The sequence below is a fragment of the Sarcophilus harrisii genome, chromosome 6 (assembly GCF_902635505.1).
Source record: "Sarcophilus harrisii chromosome 6, mSarHar1.11, whole genome shotgun sequence".
Classification (NCBI taxonomy): Eukaryota; Metazoa; Chordata; class Mammalia; order Dasyuromorphia; family Dasyuridae; genus Sarcophilus; species Sarcophilus harrisii.
Window position 1 is genome coordinate 189,823,815 of NC_045431.1, and position 21,188 is coordinate 189,845,002.

The window sequence follows — 21,188 nt, forward strand, 5'->3', positions numbered from 1 at the left end:
AGAGGAGGGAATTAGAGGAAAGGAGAAAAGATAGTTGAGGAAAAGGATAGGAGAAAATAAAAAGGTAGAGAGGAAGGGAAAGAAAAGAGAGAAAAGGAAAAAAAGTATATTTTTTAAAAGTACAGAGAGAAGCAGGGGAGCACAGTGCATCTCAGCTTCCTACCCTAGAATCCTGGAAATCTGAGTCAGAGCAGGAGCAGAGTGTAGAGAACCATGGCCGAATATGGCAGTAGCAGCTGCCAGAAAGAAACATGGAAACCAACGGAAACCAAGTTATGGTCTCCCTCATGCTGTGGGTTGTGTAATACTGGGTTTTCTACAATTTGATTACACTAGTCATCAAAACCCCACAGAAGGTCTTAGAGGAATTTTATAATAATACTTGAGCGAATCAATATAATGAACCCACCACCCTGATCACTCTGTGGTCCCTCTCCATGGCCATCTTCTCCATTGGTGGTATGATTGGCTCCTTCTGCATAGACCTCTTTGTCAATCATTTTGTGAGGTGGAATTCCACGCTAATGATGAACAGTTCAGTCTTTCTTGCCATTGTGCTCATGGGCTTCTCCAAAATCGCCATGTCCTTTGAGATGCTGATCTTGAGGCACTTTATCCTTGGCTTGTACCACTGGCTTTGTGCCTGTGTATGTGGGGAAGGTATCACCCACAGTCCTACATGAAGCCTTGGGCACCTTCACCAACTAGGCATTCATTGACATCCCCATGACTCAGGTGTTTGACCTGGACTCCATCATGGGGAATGAAGAACTGTGGCCCCTTCTCTTGGGTTTCATCTTTATCCCATCCACGAGTCAATGTGCCATGCTGCCCTTCTGTCCTGAGAGCTCCCACTTCCTCCTGATCAACTGCAATGAAAAAAAAATAAAGCCAAGTGTTCTAAAAATCTTTGGGGAACCACCAAAGTGAGTAGTGACCTTGTTCTGCTCACCCATGTACCAGCAGCCAATCCTCCTCGCCATGGTATTCTTCTTTTATTCTACCAGCATCTTGGAGAAGTCTGGAATGGAAAGCCAGTCTATACCACTATTGGTTCCGGGGTGGTCAATACTGCATTAATTGTTGGGTCATCATTTGTAGTGGAACAGACTGGATGGCAGTCTTTGCACCTCATTGGCCTAGTGGGCATGTGCTTATGACAATTACCCTGACCCTGCTGGATCAACTCTCCTGGATGTCCTACATAAGCCTCGTGGCTATTTTTAGCTTCGTGGCTTTCTGGCCCTATCCCATGGTTCATTGTCGCTGAGCTCCTCAGCCAGGGCTGCCCTTGGTGTGGCTGGTCTGTCTAACTGATCTTGCAGCCAGGGCTGCGTTTTAGCAACACAGATAGGCTTGTCATTTCCAATTAGCTAAGGTTCCTTCAGTCTTCCTGGACTCAGACCCCCAACCCTGCAAAAAGTCCAGGAGATGAAAGTCTCCTGGTTTCTGCTGAGGCTCCAGCCACACCTACCTAGCTCAAGGAGTCCCCACTGGTTGTTTCTCAGGAGCTAGCCTAAAGGTATTTGCACTTCAAGCAGGTTAACCCTATCTGAAGCCCAAGGTCTTTTTTCAGATCTTCTTGGGTTGTATCAGGAGGATCCTAATTCTTCACCAAGTCTTGATTTTTCATGAGTCTATGTTCACTTTGAGGAGCAAATTTATTCTATTTGTGGGGGAAATTGGGAGAGCTTGAAATTTACTAACCTACTCCTTCATCTTCCCAGAATCCTCCCCTGAGAACTTTTTTTTTTTAAGAGGAATTTTTGTTTTCCCCAAAATTTAAAGTCAGCCTCAGTTCATTCTGAGTTCAAGTGCTTTCTGGCCATATTCTGATAGGACCATACTATTTTTTATATTTATCTGTAGTTATTTGTTTTTTCATCTTCTATATGTGACTTCTAAAAATTTAAATTGATTAATGAGTTCTTTGTGTGTCAACTTTTGGTGTCTTTATATAACTTCTTTTTTTCTTCCTCATGAGAATTGTTTCTGGTTGAATTTCCAGAATTTCAGCATTGGGCTTTCAATCTCTCTTCAGCATACATTCCCAGCAGAATTTCAGACTCTGAACCCCCAAAGATACAATGCAGAAATGATGGATGAGGAATCAGAAGACTCCAGTTTAAAACTCAGCTCTGACTTCTATGCTTGAACAAGTAGCTCTTCTTTTAACATTAACATGTCAAATAACATGGCAAATAACAAAGAAGAACTTAACTCAATTAATAGTCTCTCTTTGACAAAGATCCTTCTTAAGTTATGGATAAATAAACTTAATTTTGTTGTCCACTATGTGGTTGGCAAGTATTACATTTCATTCTAAAACTAAACCTGAACCATAGAACTACCATGAGTCAGATGAACAACACCTAGAATAGATTCACTGTTCTGCTTTTAAAGAAAGTTCTTAAAGAAAGTTCTCCAATAGATGTCTGAATAGTTATCCTATGATGTGTTCTTAATTAATACCCTTTCTAGGCTATACCTCCAACTTGAATTCAAATTCACCCTAACACTGTCAGTTTGTCCCTTCAGAAGCTGGCACCTCAAATTCTAGGGATAGCCCCTGTGGTGCTACAATCCTAACACTATAGACCTCAAAACCCAATCAGTGTGCTTCCCATTAATAGTTAGCCAACAATAAGCTGGCAGAATCACATTTCTTACAATTAGTTTAACATTTTGTTAAAATATTGTGATCGCACTAAAGAGACCTTCTGTCACTACAATAACTAAGGTTGGTAGGGCATCCCCCTCCCCTACACTTGAGATTTTGGTAATGTTTCCTATTGCCATCATCTTTTTCCTCCTTATGTCCAGATGGTCTATAGTATATTCAAATGATATATTGCTTCTATTTGTCCTTCTTTTTATTGTCATTCAAATGCCCTCTACCATGCTTCTCCCTTCTAATTCATCATCCAAAGATTTTCACATGTGAATGTGTATTTAATACACAATGTAAATCTATTTCTCCTATTCTGTTTCCTTTGGATTAGTTATATTCTTCTATAGCTATATTGTGGTCATCGATCCCTTCCCACCAAATCTTAGTAATTTCCCTCCTTGGGTTAGAATCTCTCATTCAGTTCATTTATTACCCATACTTGGTGATTTTATGTATTGACATCTGAGGCCATGAGTTTTATTACTGCCTCTTTTCCTGGATATTGTCTCCTATGTCTTACCAATCCTCCCTTCTGCTATTCTCCCTGTGTTGCAGCTGCTATTCTCTAAGGTATATGGTTTGGCAGATATACAGAGACAGTTTTCTCTCTTGCCTGTATTTCCAATATAAAGCCCTCTTAATCAGATTCACCACTCTCCAAACAGATATATTTTTATCAATCTTCATTAGATGTTCTTCATTCTTGCCAAAGTGCCCACTATTGCTATCCTTTAAGGTATGTGCGAGAAATACAAATCTTGTTTTGAAATACCAAAATAGGAATATTTGCTGAAATCGAAATTATAGGAATTTGGGGAGGAAATGACAATGATATCATTTTTGGTGAGCACTCGGGGTTACACAACTAGAAAATGTTAAGCATCAGAGGCCAGATTTGAGCTCAGATCCTCCTGTCTTCAAGGTCAACGCTCAGTCCACTGCACCATCTAGCTGCCTCCATGACATCTTAAAAGTTTGTATGTAATATATAAAGAGATGAGAAAAACAAGGAGCTAGTCATAGTCTGGAATTCTTCCTATATTTGTGGCAGTTATGTGGCATAGACACTTGCCAGCTGTGTGACCCCAAGTGAGCCATTTAATCTGTCAGTCTCAGTTTTCCCCTATGTAAAAATGGTTATAATAATAGCGCCAGCTTACAGGGTTATTATGAGGACCAAATGAGATAACATACACACAAGTTTTGCAAACCTTAAAGGGCTATATAAATACTAGCTATTTGAGGACTGGGTTTTAAAATATTCAGAGAAAGGAGTAGTAAGGGCCTATGGTCCAAAATCCTTCAAGGAAGATCAATTCAAAAGGGATGATATAGTCTCAGACACAATATTCTGCCAATACAAACAAAAATAATTCAGAAAAATGAATTAAAACATTTATTAAGTGCTTACTATATATTAAGCACTGTAATAAGTGTTGACGATACAAAAAGAAACATGAATCAGTCTATGCTCTCAAGGAGTTCATATTCTAATTAGGGTTGACAATGGACATAGGACAAACAATTCAGCTATGTAGTAAATGGGTATTCCTTAAGTAATGCTAATGGCAAAACTCTAGAGTCCCTAAGAAGCAATGGCAGGTCAAATGACAATGTCCAAGACTCAATATTTGAAGAACAGATAGTAAGATCTAAGGAAGATTTTTAAAAGGAGACGAAAGTGTGTGTAAAGGGGCAGTCATAAACTGATTATGATTTTTAAAATAAGTTTAACTCAAATGGAAGCAAAAATTTTGTTGGGGGTTTTCTTTGCTTAGACAAAGCAGGACAGTTATTGAGAGTGATTGGGATGGTAAAAATGTGTGGTGAAAAGAAAAGAAAATCTTCAAATCTGCTTCATTTCCATTTTCTCTTATTTTATTATTTATTTTTAATTTAGTATTTTATTTTCCTCAGTTACATGTGAAAACAATTTTTAACATTTGTTATTATTATTATTATTATAGCTTTTTATTGTCAAAACATATGCATGGATAATTTTTCAACATTGACCCTTGCAAAAACTTCGGTTCCAACTTTTCCCCTCCTTCCCCTCACCCTCTCCCCCAGATGGCAGGTAGTCCAATACATGTTAAATATGTTAAAGTATATTAACATTTGTTTTTAAAACTTTGAGTTCTAAATTTTCTCCTTCTTCCCTCCCTACCCTACCTCATTGAGAAGGCAAGCAATTTGATATACATGTGTAGTCATGCAAAACATTTCCATAATAGTCATGTTGTAAAAGAAAACATAGACAAAAAAAAACTCAAGAAAAATAAAGTGAAAAAAAATTACCTCAATCTGTATTCAGATACCATCAGTTCTTTCTCTGAGGATGGATAGCATTTTTTTTCACCATAAGTCCTTCAGAGTTGTTTTGGATTGGATTGTATTGTTGTCTTGTATTGCTGAAAACAGCTAAGTTGTTCACAGATGATCATCTTACAATATTGTTGTTACTTTGTACATGGTACATTTCACTTTGTATTGGCTCATGTAAGTCTGGGTTTTTCTGAGAGCTTTGTGTTCATCATATCTTATAACACAATAGTATTCCATAGTAATCACTACCACAATTTGTTCAGCCATTTCTCAATTGATGGACATCCCCTCAACTTCTAATTCTTTCTTCCCAGAAAAGGGCTTCTATAAATATTTTTATACATATAGTCCTTTTCCCTTTTCGTTTTATGTCTCTTTTGTGATGCAGACATAGTAGTGGTATTGCTAGGTCAAAGGGTGTGAATGGTTTTATAGCCCTTTGGGAATAGTTCTAAATTGCTCCAAATGGTTGAATTAGTTTACAACTTTACCAACAGTGTATAAAAACGTCTCATTTTCCCCACATCTCCTCCACTATTTGTCATTTTCCTTTTCTGTCCTATTAGCCAACCTAATAAGTATGAGGTAGTATCTCAGAATTGTTTTAATAAAGCACTTCTCTAAAAATTAGTGAGTTAGAGCATTTTTGCATGTCTATATATAATCTTGATTACTTCTGAAAACTGCATTTTTTTATAATTTCTCAGTTGAGGAATGTTCTTATTTTTATAATTTGATTCAGTTCTCTGTATGTATGAGAAATGAGACCTTTATCCAAGAACTTTGCTTCACAATTACTTTTGCTAACTATATTTCCCTTCATCCTATATCTCCCCACCTTATTCTATTCTCTCTCTTTTCACCCCATCCCTCCTCAAAAGTGTTTTGCTTCTGAGTACTTCCTTCTACCACCCCTAACACTTCTCTTATCCCCTTCTCCCCCTACTTTCCTGAAGGGTAAGAGATTTCTATGCCCAATCTAGTATGAGTATTATTTTCTCCTTGAGGCAATTTTAATGAGAGTTGTTTCATTCACTTCTTACTTCCCACTTCTTCCTCTCCACTGTAAAAGCTTTTGCTTGTCTTTTCTATGTGTGAATATTTACCCCATTCTACCTCTATTTTTCCTTTTCTTCCAGTACATTCTTTCATCCTTAATTTTATTTTTAAAGTTATTATTACTTTGCATTCAACTTACATCTGCCATCTATCTATCTATCTATCTACTTCTAACTGCCCTAATAATGAAAAAGTTCTAGTATGTTACAAATATCATCTTCCCGTGTAGGAATGTAGACAGTATAACTTGTTATATCCCTTATGATTTCCCTTTCCTGTTTACATTTTTATGTTTCTCTTGAGTCTTGTACTCAAAAGTCAAACCTTGAAAGTTCTCTGTTTCATTGGATATCCATTTTTCTCCTGAAGTATTATATTCAGTTTTGCAGGGTAGACAATTCTTGGTTTTAATCATTTGCTCTCCCTAATATCATATTCCTAGTCCTCCAATCTTTTAATGTAGAAAGCTTATAAATCCTGTGTGTCATACTGACTGTGGTTCCACAATACTGGAATTGTTTCTTTCTGACTGCTTCCCATATTTTCTCCTTTACCTGGGAGCTTTGAAATTTGGCTTTAATATTCTTGGGAGTTTTCATTTGGGGATTTTTTCAGGTGATTAGAGGGTTCTTTCATTTTCTAGTTTATACTCTGGTTCTAGAATATCAAAACATTTTTCCTTGATAATTTCTTGAAAGATGATGTCTAAACTCTTTTTTGATCATGGCTTTCAGGTAATCCAATAATTTTTAAATTGTTTCTCTTGGATCTATTTGTTTTTTCAATGGAGCTGTTTGTTTCTTAAGGCATTCTCCTCATTGGCTTTTGTATCTTCTTTACCATTTGGCCTAGTTTGTTTTTAAAGTGTTATTTTCTTCAGTAATTTTTTGTTTCTTCTTTACCAAATTGTTGACTTATTTTTTCATGATTTTCTTGCATCATTTTCATTTCTCATCCCAATTTTTTCCTCTTCTTCTCTTACTTGATTTTCAAAATCCTTTTTGAGCTCTTCATTTTTTTCTTAAAGGCTTTGGATATACAATCTTTGAATTTGTTATTTTCTTCTGAGTATGTATTTTGATCTTCCTTGTCACCACAGTAACTTTCTAAGGTCAGATTTTTTCTGTTGTTTACTCATTTTCCCAGCCTACTGCTTGACTTTTAAATCTTTGTTAAAGAAGGGTTCTGATACCAGGATGACAGATGCACTATCCCAAACTTCTAAGATTTTGTGCAGCTGTTTTCAGAACTACTTGTATGAACCTATAAATTTTCAATTCTTCCAAGAGATCCCTGTAATTTCCTTCTGACCAATTGCTTGACTCCCTTATTATCTGTGGACTGAGAGCTCTGGAAGCAGCAGCTGATGTTGATGATTCAGTCATTCCCAATGCCTACTCCAGATTTGCTGAAGCCTGGACTGTGATGGACTGTGATGGCATAGTCTGTGCTGCACTGTGCTTTACTCTCACTCAGATGCAACAGACCTTTCCTGCTACCTCCTAAGTTGTCTTGGTTCATTCCATCTTTTTGAGAATTCTACGAATTTCTTTAGAGTTATTCTTTAAAGGTATTTATAATGGTTTGGGGGTAGCTCAGGCAACTCCTTGCCTTTATTCTACCATCTTGGTTCCATCTCTCCATTTTCTCTTCTAAAGAAAATTATCATCACACTAGAAGTTAATGTTCAAAAACAGTTTGAGGGGATTTTAACCTAGGGCAAATGACCAACTGCTAAGAGAATACCCAACTGCCCTCAAAAGAGCACAAAAATCACCTGACCAACTCAATCCCAGAATACTGAAAGAACAAGTTATTGCTGAATATCTATGAACTTAGGAAAATCCGGGCGAGCAGTATTGAAGATGAGCAGACTTAATCCATTCTTTAAAAAAGTAATAAAAGCAAAAATTTCAGACTAGTGGCTAGTAACCTTGATTTTTGTTCCTTGAAAAATTCTAAAACCTGTTTACTCTCAAATAAATGGATTTTGCATTTGTCATATCATAACAAGAGACTAGGACTAAATAGAGACACATATTATGTGTTCACATCCAAAAATCCATGTCCTTGACATTGTTGGCCTTAGTTTTTGTTAATAAATGTGTAATTTATTATTAAAGGAATAATTTCTGAGCATGTAAAAAGGGAAATGATAACTAAAAACCAGCATGTGCTCTTCAAGGACAGGTCATTCCAGACTAATGCATTACACTTTAAAAAAAAAGTTACTAAGCTGATAGATAAAAGGAATGGAAACTTAGACTTCATCAAGGAATTTTTCAGAGGCTATCACAATAACTTAGGTTTGAACACTCTATGAACTATTTTTATTCTGTTCTTGCCAGTCTGAAAGTCATTTTCTTTTAAGGAATGATGTGCTGAGACAGGAGCAAAGATGCAATCAGAACCATAACTAGACATTTTTGCAACTGGCACAAGCAGGATGAAGCTTTTTGATACAAATTTAGTTGGAAATAGGGAAACTGTTGGATACAGTGAGATGTGGATGAAGAAAGAGCAAGACAGGACTGGAGATGAGCTCCCCTGGGTATAGACAAGGGGAAAGAGTAACTACCATCTGGTAGCCTCCTATTTTAAATAATTATTTTTACTGATTAGGTGCTAAGTTCAATTGTTTCTGTTTCTGCTGAAAGACTGCAAATGTTGTCAATTCCCTCTCATATTTGGTACCGTAGGGCAAAGCTCTAGTTAACTCACCTTAGTTACTGATCAGGTTTCAATAAGAGACAATGAAATCAGTGTATGAAATAGAAAAGGCACCAGGTTTATAGTCAGGAAATTAAGATTCAAATCCTGACTGTGCCATATGACTTTGGGCAAATTATTTGACCTCCCTAAGGTTTCATTTTCTCCTTTTTAAAATAAGGAGGTAAGACTAGATTAGGATTTTAAATGGGACTTAAAGGAAACTAGGTATCACAGTGGATACCGTGTCAGGCTTGGAGTCAGTCAGACTCATCTTCATGAACTGAAATCCTGCTCTCCAGCACTTACTAACTGTGAGACTCTGCACAAGTCACTTAATCCATTTGCTTCAGTATCTTCATCTATAAAATGAGCTGGAGAAAGAAATGGTTAATCACTCCAGTATCTTTACCAAGAAAACCCCAAAAAGGATCACAAAGAATCAAACAATAAAAAAACCTCAACAACTATTTTAAAAAACCCATGGATGCTAAGAGGTGGAAGTAAGAATAGAAAACTTTCCAGACATGGGAAACAGTCCATGAAAATGACTGGAGTCTGGAGATCGAGTGTCTTATGAAAGGAACAGCAAAGAGACCAGTGTCATTGTATCAAGGGGTAGATGAATATAAAAGGTATAAGAAGACTAGAAAGATAGGAAGGGACCAGGTTATGAAAGGCTATGAATGACAAATGGAAAGTTTTATTTTTGATCCTGGGGGTAAGAGGGATTTACTAGCACTTATTGAATAAAGGGATGACATAGTCATATCTGCACTTTAGAAAGATCATTTCACAGCTGAGTGGAAGATAGCCTGGAACTGAAGAATCTTGTGAAGGCAGGGAGCCTATCAGAAGTATGTTGAATGATCCAGATGTGAGATAATGAGACCTGTACCACAGCAGTGGCAATGAAAAAAGAGAAAGGGGCATATACATATAAGAGATGTTATAAAGGTTACAAAGTTCATATATGGGTTGAGAGACCCTGAAAAGTCAATAATTTAGATTATAAATCTGGATGTCTGGGAAGCTTCATCCTCAAGAGTTCAGTGGGAAAGTTCAGAAAAGGAGCAGATTTGGAAGAAAAAACATGAGCTCAGTTTTGGAGGTATTGGATGTAAAATGTCTACAGGATATCCACTTTTAGATGTCTAATAGGCAGTTGAATGTGAGGTCAGGACTGAATAAATAAATCTGAGAATCATCAACATAGAGATGATAGCTGAATCTACAGGAATGATGAGATCACCAACAGAATATAGAGGGGAAAGAGAAGAGGGTCTAGGATAGAGCCTTTCAGGACACCCATGATGAGTGACTTGGATGACCATGCAAAAGAGGAGAGTGGAAGGAGTGGCCTGATAAACAGGAGGAAAATGGGGAGGAGAAGCATCTCAGAAACGTAGAAAAATAGAGCATCAAGGAGAAGAAAAGAACATCAAGAAGAAGGGAATGGTTGACAGCGTCCACAGCTACAAAGAGGTCCAGAAGGATAAGAATGGAGAAAAGGACCAAGCATTTATTGAGCATGTACTATAGACTAGGGATATAAAAACAGAAACAAAAATTCCCCTGCCTTCAAGAAGTTTACACACGATTGCTAAGTCCCTTCCCTTCTCTGGGTTTTAGTTTCCTCATTTGTAAAATAATAGGATTGAGACATATCAAACATGCCATTGTCCTTTGGAAATGAAAGTTCTTGAGATACTCCCTTAAATCAAAATATGATCACTGACTCGGGCTTTTCATGATAGATAGTGCTATGATTGATGGATCTTATATAATATTTAAGATAACACAATAAAAGTCAATTAATCAAAAATTTAAAATTTAGAAAATACAAAATTCATAAGAACGTAGATTTAAGGGACTTTGAGACAAAAATAACTGGATATTGATGACCTCTGAAGATGTTTTGTTGTTGTTGTTTGTTCTGTTTTACAAAATATTTCCCCTACAAAGACGGTAGGACATGTATTATATTCCCACTTGATATTGTGAAAACAGATTCAGAGAGCACTACGTTGCCCACATCACATTGCTAACAAGTGTCCTAATTCTAAATCCAATGCTCTTTCCCCTAAATAGTAGCTGTGTGTAGCATCAAGCCTGGCTCTGGGGAATTGACATCTTGTCAGGGAAATGCAGACATGCCTATTAGATAAGGGGAGCCCTTTATATTTCATTCGAAGGAGAATTCTTTTCTCTGAGGAGGAAGACAAACAAACAAACAAACATGGAAGCAATGATGGTGGCAGGAGTGAAGGTGTGTGTCCTGGTCTGTTCACAAGTCCTCTCCCTGTCTGAAGCCTGTTGTATATTTGTGCCTTCATGGCTCCTCGTCCTTAGATTAGATTTCTCCTTTCTCATTACCAACCGTAATAGGCCCTTCAGACCTCATTCCAGCCCCAGATATTATCTGACCCGTATAATTAATTAATTATAGCCCAAATATTATAGATTATTAAAAATAGCATAACTAATAGTGTAATATCTCAAGCTGTCGACTTTAATAGTCAACATTGTCTTGGTCGCCCTTATCAGGCAGGGACACCCGGTGAGAATATTGATTTCGGGTAATTTTAACCATCATCTGCCATCCTGATGGGTAATTGTCAGATTCTAACCAGAGTCAGAGCTCATTTGAAATCGTTAAACCGCCCGCACCACTCACAGCTGATCTTAATGTTTCCTTTTTCTCCCCCTTCAATATGTTTCAGCAACAGAGAAAAAATAAATAGAAGGGAGAGACAGAGAAAGAGAGAGGGAAAGGGAAAGAGAAAGAAAAAGAGGAGAGGGAGAGAGATGGGAGGGGAAGAAGAGAGTAGAAAAAGGGGAAATAGAAAAAAAACAAAGTAAGAGAGAAGCTAGAAAATGAATGGTGAGATGAAAGAGAAAATAGATAGAAAATGTAAGAGAGGAGAGAGAGATAGGGGAGTCAGAAAAAGAAAGGAAAGGAGATAGAGAAACAGATGAAGTAAAGGAAAAAATAAAGGATAAAAGAGAGGGAGGAGAGACAAAGACACAAGAGAGAAAGGGGCAGGGCAAGGGGGGAGGGAGTGAGAGAGGGGAAGAGAGAGAGAGAGAGAGAGAGAGAGAGAGAGAGAGAGAGAGAGAGAGAGAGAGAGAGAGAGAGGTGAAAAGGAAAGAGAGGAAGAAGAAGGGAGAGAAAAAAGAGGGGAGGAAGGAAGAAAAGGGTTTAAGTGGGATTTTTTAGTGAGTCTTTGCTCCAAAGCAGAAAGAAGGGACTTTTAGATGCTGGGATGCTGGAGGCTTCCCTATTCTTCTTTGGCTCTTTATTACGGAACATCAGGACCAAAGAGGGCCTTAGGATATAGCATGTCAGGGCTAGAAGAAACAATTGCTCTTTTATTCTTTTCTCTCCATTTTATAGGTGAAGAAACTGACCCTAGGGATGGGAAGTGACTTGCCCACATTTAGAGCCAGAACTAGAATCCAAAGCTCCAGGGGCAGGGCTCCTTCCAGCGTAGTGTGGTCTCCAACAGTGTTAGGACCATGGATGTATGTGTGTCACTGTTCACGTGAGTCTCCATGTTTTTCGCTGGAGTTCTGCCCATAATGGACCTGAGAGCATCTTAAAGAGATGTCTGCCAGGCCTCCCAGCTGAACTGACCAAGCTGGAGCCCAGAGCACAGAGTGCTACAGGAAGGGGGAAGAGATTGGAGGGCAGTGTCAATGACCAATGGCTATTATTTGTATTTCTAGGTCACCTTTGCCTCCTCTGCTTTCTAGGCTTCAGGCCTCTCACTGGGACTAGGAGCTTCTGCTAGGTGAAGCTCAGGAAGGGAGAGCAAACTTTCAAGCTGTCTTTCTCTTCCCCTCCTGAATCTCTTCCCATATTCAGAGACCCACACACTTACACTGACCAACGCTGAGTGATACACACATCCACAGACAAGCACTGAGAGGAGTACCGCTCACAGATCCAGAGACACATTGAGATACACGTGCAATCAGACACTTGTTTCTAATCTGACCCTCCTAAGGCTTCTGAAAAAAGGTATCAGGAAATGATTCCCAGTTGTCTCAATCTACGGGCCCCACCCATGGCAGTTTGAGGTGGGAAAAGGACTGGAAAAGGTGGCAAGGAATATACTCCTAGTGGAAGTGAAGGGAAAAAAGGGAAGAATAAAGTGAGATCCTTGTCTTCCTCTCCCCTTGCTTCCTCCCCCATCCTCTCCTCACACAAACACACCCTTTCCTCAGATCTCAGGCAGTACAGAACACCCCAAGCTGACAGTTGTAACCTAAAAGGCTCTGGGATCTGGGCACTCAGGACCCACAGCTGCCAAAGCCAGCAGCTTCTGATGGGAGAGGAGGAGAGGAGATGAAAGGGGAGGAGGGAAAAAGGACATACATCCTCATAGGAAGCACACACGCAGGCACACTCTGATGTACATTTGCTCATTTGGATACACACAAATACACTCAAGTACACACACACTCAAACGCTCACACGCTGGTATCCTTGCACGTATGTACATTCCTGTAACTGCACATTTTTGTTACACACACACACACACACACACACACAAACGAATATCTGGCTCATCTGCTCATGCTCCACTCACAGATACAACCTGGAACAACCATGTGCAAACTCTTGCACACACATATATGGATTTGACCATATGCAAACCTTCAGACACAGAAGGTTTTGCGCTTGCACTCCTGCACACCTGAAAATGAGCTACCTCCTCCCTGCCCACCCCCCAATTCCAACTTAATTGGCAGCATGGTTGAGCCCCTGGAGGGGGCTATGTTCAGAGGAAAGTGGGCAGCGGGGTAACTAAGGCTTTAATGGATCCTGGGAGGATTCCCCCGCAGCCTTATTTAAACTTCTAATTATGATTCATGGGTGTGATAATATTAATTTAATAATCAAGGAGCTGTGCAGGAAGCATTAACCTCAATTAAGCTCATTAGGGAGGGAGGCTGTGGTGCTGGGGAGGAGGGAGGGGGACTCTGGGGGCCGAGACTGCCCGACCCCGACTCCCGGTAAGTGCGTCCTCCCTGCCCTTTGGCCTCCTCTCTCTCCTGCCTCCTGCCTCTTGACTCCCTCCTCCCAGGCAGTCTTAATTTGTGCTCCTGCACTTCCAGCCTTACACAGCCCCCCAAAAACTAGCCTGGACTCACTGTTCCTTCCCCCTTTTATTTCTCCCCTCCCAACACTAGTACTCGCTCAAGGAGTGGGCCTTGAGTCAGAGAAACTTTAGGAAAAAAAAAACCAAGGGAAAGATTCCTGTTCTTTGGAGAGGTGGGAGAGGGAGGAGAAGAAGCAGATTAAAAGTTTGATAGATTAGATAAAAGGATAAATGATAGATGGATGGATGGATGAATAGATAGGCAATTAGAGAGATAGATAAATGGAGAGGTGGGCTGACGTGTATGTGGATAGCTGAAGAGACAAACAGATGGATAGGTAGGCTGATGGATGGAGAGATGGGCAGACAAACAGATGGAAAGACACAGGATAGATAAATTAAGATATGGAAAGACAAAGTAATGCAGAGATGGAATGGCCTGGACAGGAAGGAGCTGAAACAGCCCCCAACTAGTGGGGGCTTCCTCCAGCCTCAGCCTCAAAGTCTCCTTCTTTTCTAGCTCTGTCTCCAGAAAGCTCTTATTATTCCCACACAGAGGAGGGGTAGCGGGGAGCTGGGAGGATTTGGCTTCCTTTCTATTCTGACACAGCCAACAATCCCCCTGCTGGTTTAACAGAGTGGGCTTTGTCCAAAGGCAATTTGCCTAGGAGGTTGTGGCACCTCATCTCCCCATACTGTTTTGCCCCCACCCATTTCCCTACATCATTCTCCCACCCACTCCTTTATCTTTTGATCCTTATATTCTTTCTCATTCCTTAAACCTTCACTATCCTCTCTCCTCTCTCTTCCCGAGGACAAACCTACTCTTTGGGCCCACTCGTAGTAGAGTAGGCAAAAATCCCAGTTCTATTCTTCATTTCCCATGCAACTCTGGCCAAACCATTTCCTAATTTTCTAGACCCCAGCACCAGCCTAGGTCTTTTCTAATATGCCATCTTGCTTTGATTCTCCTAGACTACTTCAGTTTCATTCCAGGGAGGAAGAAGACAAAGACAGGTCAACAGGGGAGCATTAGGGCAAGGAAACAATCACTTGCGTCAAATGTCAGATGCACTAATAAAAACATGGTATCCTGAGTAATGGAGGTGATCATTGCTCTATCCTCAGGCCTAATCAGAACCCATTTGACTTATGTTTATTTCTGGGAACCATACCTTTTCATAGGTTTTAGTAGGAACCTCATTTAGTAGGTAGGACATTGAAAAACTCAAGGTATCTAGTGTGGAATCCTTTGAAGGACCTGAGGGTGTTTAGTCTTGAAAAGAGAAGTGTCGTGCAGAACATGAGCACTGTTATTAAGCATTGGAAGGACTGTTGTGTGGAAGAGAAGTGGGATTTGGATTGTCTATGGGTATAATTTACAACAGTGAAAAATGAAACTTCCAATCAATCAGAATTGTTGAAAGATGGGCGGGTTTTCCTAGAGAGGTGATGAGTTCTCCATCCTTAGAGGTACATGAGCAAATTATCACTTGCTGGCAAATTTTGGAGGATGAATTTGTGGTCGTGTATGGGTTGGGCTAGGGATCCCTTACAGCTATATTGTTCCATGATTCAACAGCTAGGGATCACTGAAAGAGAAAATCTTGCTTAGATACCTACTATTTGAATGACCCTGGACAAGTCACCTAAGATCTCTGGTCACCTAAGATCTCTGTGTCCCATTTTCCTCATTTGTAAAATGAAATTGAACTCCATGAGTTTTTGAGGTCCCCTACATAACGTAAATCTATTCTCCTAAGAGCATAAAGGAGTGAAGAGCTGTCCATGGTTCTGAATTCCTTCCAAGCCCAGTTGGTTAAGGATCTGGACAGAAAGGATCCACAACAAGCCCTCCCAGCAGATTGGGAAATCTGATAAACTGAGAGATAAGGATTGCTGAGAATAGTAATAAGATGTCAACTGCATTTTAACCAAAATTCCCAGAAGAGAGTACAAGGAATAAAGCAAAGAATGAAAGGCTCTAGGGGAGGAACAGAGGAGTGGTGGAAAAGAATTTGGAGTGAAGAGACTGGATTCAAATCTTTGACACTAATTGGTTTGTGATCTGTTTCATCACATGTAAAAATATAGGGTTGGACTGATGGATTTCTAAAGCTCTTTCCAGCTTTCATGCTGAATCTATAGGGTGTGGGAGACCAACTTTGCTATTATTATTGTTCAGTCGTCTCCAACTCTGTGACCCCATTTGAGGTTTGCTTGGCTAAGATTTTGGAGTGGTTTGGCATTTCCTTCTCCAGCTCATTTTACAAATGAGGTAATTCAGGCAAACAGGTTTAAATGATTTGTCCAAAGTCAAGCAGCTAGTACATGTCTGAGATTGAATTTGTTCTCAGGTTTTCCTGACTTCAGGCCTAGTATTCTATCCATTCTGCCACCTATCTGCCCCCTCTGAGGGTTAGGGTTAGGGTTAGGGTGCGAATTTAGGGTTAGGGTTAGGGTTAGTATATATATAGAAAGTATATATATATATATATATATATATATATATACACACACACACACACACACACACACACACACACATATATACTACATCTCCTTCAAATCCTTTAAATGATCCCTGGCGCAAGTACTCTTTCTATTGATGTCACATTCTTTTCATACCTTCTCATTTGTGTGAGTCTTTTCCATAAATTTCCATAAATCTACTATGGAAGATCCATGGAGATTCACTGGAGACTTTCCTTTCAGGTTTTTTATTTGTTTTAAATTTCATGGTCTAACCTTGTCACACCAGAGCTGTCCCTCCTTCACTGAATTTTGACTGCATGATCTGTGATGAAGATGTTTCCATTGCATACTACACTATTTTTGAGTCTCAGTTTCCCCACTAAATAAGGATAGCAAGATTTAGTATCCTACACCTCACTGGCATCAAGTTTATTAAGCCACTACTGTGTGCAGAATCTTACAATAAGATGCTAGGACACATACACAGGGCAAAAGGGAAAGAAAAGGGACCTTGAGGGGGAGGGATAATGAACAAGATTTAGAGAGCTTGTGAAGTGTATTTGAGACACAATCTTACCTCTCATTTTTATAATATTTTGAAAGTTGATAAAGTACTTTCCCTGCTACATCCCCACAAGGAAGAAAGTGCAAGGAAGAAATTCTTCAATTCACAGATGTGTCCATAGTCACATAGCTAAGAAGTGTCCCAGCCAGAATTCCAGTGAAGATCTGAGAGCTTCCAGTTTCCTGATGGCTACAGGAGAAATGAAGAGAAAGAAGACGAGGGGGATGGGTAATAGAGGTATCAGCCTTACTCCCTCTTCCTGGGCTTGGCCCTCTAATTCCTTCTTTCCCTTGAACTTCCTTCTTGAATCTTTCTCTTCCTGCTTTCCTTCCACTACACTGGATTTCCTGCTTCCTAAACCCACAGCCAAATAGAACTTAGCTCAGAGTGGTCCTAGGATCTCTTCCCCAGCAAGGCTCAGATTCTTACTGGATGGGCTGGAGAAGGCCTAGACCATCACACACACACACACACACACACACACACACACACACTAAAACACACAAACACACACACACACACATGCATACACATACATGCTCAAAGCTCAGATGCTCAAAATACCTGTCAGCATCCTCTGGGCTTTGGGCCGGCCCAGATGAAGCTGGCGCTGGCGGCAAGCAGATAACCAGAGATGGCAGATGGACGGGGATTGGCCAAATGAGGCCCTAATTGACAATCAATTGTGATTAGGAGCAAGGGGACGTCTTTATAGCCTGGACAGCGCCAGGCAGAGACTTGGGGCTGAGGGAGGGGCTGGAGGTGGGAACAGAGAGTCCCTTAGGACCTGAAAGACTAGGGCTAAGGAGTGGGGGGAGAAGAGAGAATCTCTGTCCCTTAATAGCTAACCTATTCTCTTATCTTACCCTCATCTCTTCTCTCACTCATTTTTTCTCCCCTCATTTCTTCCTTTCATCTTTCCTGTCTTTTTTTCTCCTAGTTACTCCCTTACTTTATCTTTCCCTCTTTCCTCGGCTTCCCACTCTTCCCTTCTCCCCCTCTTGACCTCTCTTAAATTTGTTTCCTTTTGTGTACAATATGAGGGTTGAACTAGATGCTCACTAAAACCCCTCCAGCTCTAAGCATCTTTCCCCTCCTCATCATTTTCCTCCTGAGAAAGCAGCCTATGAAAGATCATGAAGCCCACTCCCATGTCCAGCCCAGTGCAATCCCCTCTTGGTTCAACTTAACTCTCCCCCCACGATGTTCTCCTCCCTGCCTCCTACCCTTCTATGCCCACACACACACACTCATAAAGAGGAAACCCTACCTCATCTGTAGTCAATGAAGGATTGGGCCTGAGACTGAGAAAGGGGGGGAAGGAAGGTTCTTGGAACTCTCAAATATCCCACTCTTATCCTTCCTTTCTCTTGGTGCTTTCAATCTCTTGTTCATCCAAGACAGCAATTTAAGGGGACTAAAAGTATGTGTCTTCATGTTTGTGTCTTTGTCCCTGTGTTGATATTTATATAGTTATACTCTAAATGAATATTTATTGAAAATATCATATATTTAGGGAAGGATGTTAAACACCTTACATTACAATTCTTAGTGCAGTCATCTTGTAAATGTAAACAGTAAATGTAAATGTAAATAGAATAAACAGATCCATGCCATCCATGTATGCTAGCTGCATACTCTTGTGTGTGTGAACAGGTATAACAAATATATATGTGTATTCTGTGTATATAAACAGAACCTGCTAAGGATGGGGATCTCCTTATTCTGTAGAGTCACTGAAACACCAAACTCCAAAAAAGATACTCAGAAAATCTTCATTGAATTAATTACAAGCTGTATGTAAACCAATACATTATCCACATATCCCTATGCATCTTTTCTTACAATTTGAATATTGAGTGGGCATATGAGTGGATGCATTGTGGGTAGACCCTTCATGAAAACCCATGCACACAATTCCCGAACATTATCTGTACATTCTATCCATGTGTTACCTTGCAAGTTCTTTGTGGCCAGGAACTATATTCATTTTGTCCATCCTTTGTATTTCCCTCAGTGCCTAATACACAGTCTCACAGGAAGCAAGTCTTCAGAAATACTAATTGAATTCTGCGGAATTGAGTCTCTAATGACACAGAGTACTTTCCCCCTGTGTATTCTCTGTATATAAAGCCAAAAATGCATTTTTTTTCAGTAGAGATTTGTCAGAGACCCATTGGCATAGCTAATAGAGCTTGTCTTGGAACTAGGAAGACAAGAGTTCAAATCTCAGTGAGGAGACATATTGACTATGTGACCCTAGACAAGTAATTTAAGCCCCCTTCCCCACCATGTTCTTGACATCTCTCCAAGATCTTAAGTTCCAGAGAAGGTGTTGCCCTGAGTTCCATTGGGTATTTACATACCAGTAAAATCACAGATTAGGTCCCAGTTTCTACCCTCATCCTATTATCTATATGCTTCATGTGAATAAACACACTTTCCACACATATGGCTATATTTCTTGTGCTGCTGATACATTCTCTCTGCTTCTGGTTAGATTTTTAAGCCACATATTCTTATATAGGAATACATCCATCTACATTTTCCTGGGAGCTTTAGCTCTCCCCTACCCCTGCATGGATCCCAACCTCAGCCCACATCTGACCTGGGCTGATACGTCTGGGACTGGGTTTTTCAGTTCCAGGTGCTTTACCCTCCTCTGCCCTGCCCTCTTCAGGGAAAAGCTGCTTGGCTGAGACAACACTCCCTCCCCACCACCAACATACACACACATTCATCTGTGCCTTCTCTTCCGACCCTTTCTCCCTCGTCCTCCCCTGCCCCTATTCCACCTCTGGCGGAGCGGCAGGCCTGTAGGGGAAAGTCAGTGAAGACAGCTTCCAAGTTCCCTAGGGAGCAGGAGCACAGAGTGGAGGCTGGAGCCTCTGGCAGTATGTAGGATCCACTCCAATGTGGATCCTAGAACCTCTCAGAGGCACCAGCTCAGTCAGCTCAATAATACTCAGGAAGTTATCCTGAGTATTGCAAGGATCCAAGCAATTGCAGGGGGTCTGGGTACTGAGGACCGGGAAGGAGCCTGGAGTAGGGCTGGGGGGTTGGGGATAAATAAGATCCAGACTGTGTTACAGACACAGAACTTCCAACGAATCTATCGGGGACCCCAGATAACTCGTTCAATCCACTCGTTTTCCAGATGAGGGGATTTGAGACGGAAAGAATGTGACTGAAATAAAAGGACATAAAAGTTTGTGAGCGCCTACTGTTAACAGAGTCGAAACGGGACTTGAACCCAGGGCTTCCGTTTGAACCCCGGTGTTCTTTCTACTTGCCCAACTTCTCGCCTCCGGCTATGGTGGGAAGCTAGCTGACCTGGGAAAAATCTGGGGGCCGGAGGATGCGGTGGGAGGGGAGGAGGTTGCGGGAGGTCACGGTAGTTAATTGCTCCTGTACTGTCAGAGATTGGGGGATAGACCTCGTCCCTGAGGTGAGTTTGAATGTGAAGATAAAGTCTAATCGAGTCGGGGGGCGGGGAGGGGGCATTAGCGGGAGACTGTGAGTGCAAGGTTGTGGCGGCTCTTGCAATGGCTGAGCTGGGAGCAGGGGGGGTGGGGGCGGTGAGACCAGGACCCAGGCGCTGCGAGAGGCGGAGGCGGGGGAAACCTCGAATCTCCCTTGAGTCCCAGCCTCCCGGTGGCTCAGCATGTCCGAGCCCCGGGCCCAAATTACAGCTGATTGTTTTACCCATTATTTCCCCCAACTTTTAATTTCTGCTTTCCAAAGGATCATTGCCCGCGGTAATTGTCAGGGACCTGTCCTTGTCGGCGTCACGGGCTCCCAGCCACACGCTGGCGCGCACAGCGGGCCGCACATGCACTCGGGTACACGGAGGCGCAGACAAACGCATTGCTGCACACGGGCACGAAAATACACACATGCACACAGCCCCGAGCACACGGTGAGAATCTTCCACTTACACGAGACACATGCAGACACCGAAATCCAGTGAAGCATGTGAGTCCCCGCAAACACACAAATAGCCTCCCTTGTACAAGTGACCCGAGCGCGAACACGGACGCAGTCTCCAGTATTCTATTTTGCGAACACTTTTCACCAAGCGCCAGAGGACGCAGAGCCTGGACGTCCCCGCCCAGTGGCTCTCTCGGGACAGACGGAATGATGGACTGAGTGGCGCCAGACCCAACACCGAGCTCTAGCAAAGGGCCTAGGCTCAGACAGCCCTGAGTCAGGGCCGCCCATCTCCCCGGGCCCGGGCCTTCCGCGGCTTTCCAAAGCCCCGAAGATACTTTGCGGA

The 21,188-nt window shown here is 41.2% G+C and overlaps 1 pseudogene; it reads left to right on the forward strand.

The window, feature by feature from the left end:
• The first annotated feature begins 223 nt into the window (after positions 1 to 223).
• Positions 224 to 21,090, forward strand: LOC100920063 (annotated as a pseudogene).
• Positions 21,091 to 21,188: the final 98 nt, after the last annotated feature.